Raw genomic sequence first — 2,511 nt, 5'->3', positions numbered from 1 at the left:
GGAAGCTTGTAACTTGTCTGCCTGCAACAACCAACGCATCACAACTTTCCTGAGGAATGTAAGGTATGTACCAGCCAATGTCCACTGCCCGCCCTGCTCTGCCCTCTGCCAGTCCTTCCTAAAGGACCCGTTCAGTAGGTACGCAAAAGCCCAAGCTCAATCACCAAGTACGTTGAACTACAGCAAAACAAAAGCCATTACCTCCCTTAACATGTAGCCCTATCAAACTTAATACTATTTCTTTTCTACTTTAGCATGACCCATCGAAGAGGTCTATGACTCTCTACAGCTGGCTACAGATGCCGCAAACGATTTTTTGGTTGGAACCATCTCTATCTGTTGTACCATCAGCTTGGGAGTGGTTAACCCAGAGTGTGGAGAGGCAAGATGTTGGCTGCTGCCAGAATAGGGATTCTTGGAAAATTCAGGCTGTGAGTAGGCAGTGCTCCCTCCTCGGTGGATCTGAAATACACAGTACTCACTATGAATGCTGTGGCAGGGCAACCTGCTTTTGTGCTTGCAAGAGTTAAGTGAAAATGTAAAGTCTGAATGCAAGTCCGTGGAAGAGAGGAAACTGAGAGGACAGATGCAGGAGGGCAGGAGTGCTCCTACCCCACCACGTTGTTCTCTCTCCCATGCAAAAGCCCTTCCGCCAACACACAGCACGAACCAGGCTCCTTGCTTATCACTCAGCTTAAAAAAATGAAAAGGGAATGGGTGCTGAGAAGAGTAGGAGCAGCAGAAGAGAGGCTGGGAAATGATGAAAGAGGAGAATGGAGAGAGGGATCAATGAGGGTAAGTGCTGTCATGTAGGTAGCATTAACAACAACAACAAATCAAACAGAGCAGCAAAACAGGTGCATTCTCTGACTTGCTACTCCCCCGGCCCTCAAGGACATCTGAGGCAAAACCTGTGTCTATAATAGCAGAAACTATGGGAACAATTCCCTCTCCTCCAGGCAAAAGCACTGTGTGAAAAGTTCTCCCTGATAAAATATCTGTTTGCTTAATACACACCTGCTCACGCAGCAATGCAAACCTGGTCAAGTTGTTTGCATGACCAAGTCTGCAGAAAGACTCAGTTAGTTCCTTATGGTTTTCCCTCTACTCTATACAAATCAAGTCACCTGATGGGTCTCTGGGGGAGGTAGAGGGGATGATGTTCCTGAGAAGCTGGGGAAGGAAAAACATAATGATGTTCTTCACTAAGCGATTTATTTTTATTTTTTTTTTTTAGTAAACTGTCTGCCTGAATTAAACTTTTAACTCTACTTGATTATTCAAAGCTGCTAGCTGAGAAGCTGGGAAAGTTAATTCATTCATGTGCTGGTATTTACTGCTGCTACCTGGTTATTTCCATCGCAAAATTATCTATTGATAGCGATCGTGGAGCTTCTGTAGGAGTACTTTTTATTGGCATTAAATCTAGATCAGTTGATTCTATCGAGTTGGTCTGGATTTCCACCCACTTTCCCTGCACTGGAGCCTCAGCCTATGCCCCTGTAACACAGCGGTGCCCACTGTCAGCCTCGTTCCACACAGCTCACCCCTTGTTTCAGCCTGCCTGATGTAATACTTAGACTTCCTCTAAATGCTCAACAACTAAAGAGCTAAGTAACTACAATTACTTACATGCTGTCTTATGGACCTCTAATTGCAAGACGTGGAAAAACACGCCGTTACTTGTAGACCCAAGCCTAATTAAATGATAAGCCTGCCAATTTTAAGACCCTGAAGACTTGAAACAACACAGTGCCCCAATGTCCTGGTTTGAGGTACAACAGGACCAATTTTGTTCAGTAACTTTGCTTCTTAGCTGGGCCTCTCTAACTACTGAAACTAACAGCATATTGTGCAGACACTGTTCGCTGTCAGAGTGGTAAGACCTATGTTTGTAGTTGATGCCAAAGAACGGTATGCAGAGAGGCTGTTGCTTATACTTATTGCTGTAACAACCAAGGCCAGATAACTGGGTTATTTGCGCCATTGGAGAGTCAGATGTGGAAAAACGTAGAGGGGTCGCACCTGCAGGGAGAAGCAGACTGGACAGGTGACCCAAAACTGACCAACGGGGTATTCCATCCCATCTGCCTCATGCTCAGTATAAAGCTGAGGGATCAAAAGGTCAGCCTATTTCTTCAATGGCCGGCGTCTGTGGAGGACTCTGTTTGTCTGCCTTTGATCCTGATCCTGAATCCAGGTCCATAATCCAGTTCCCGCCCATCACTGAGTCCAGTCTGGGACTTCCCCAGTGCCAGACGGTGACATGACTGTAATCCTGGGAGCTTAATATGGTTTTGTATATATTTTATTTTCTTTTTTTATCTCATTATTAATATTTTCATTAAAGTAATTTATTTCCTTCTAAACTCATGTCTCTTTTTCCCTCCTCTGCCTCTCTCCTTGAAGATGGGTGGCAGGGAACATCTATTGCTTGCCCAGTGATCAATTCGGCCTAAACCACACCACCCAAGGAAAAAAAAACAACAAAAATCTACAATTTACCACAAC

This window comes from Charadrius vociferus, unplaced genomic scaffold (genome assembly GCF_000708025.1).
Source record: "Charadrius vociferus isolate BGI_N301 unplaced genomic scaffold, ASM70802v2 scaffold183, whole genome shotgun sequence".
Taxonomy (NCBI): Eukaryota; Metazoa; Chordata; class Aves; order Charadriiformes; family Charadriidae; genus Charadrius; species Charadrius vociferus.
Note: the sequence above shows the minus strand (reverse complement) of the source record.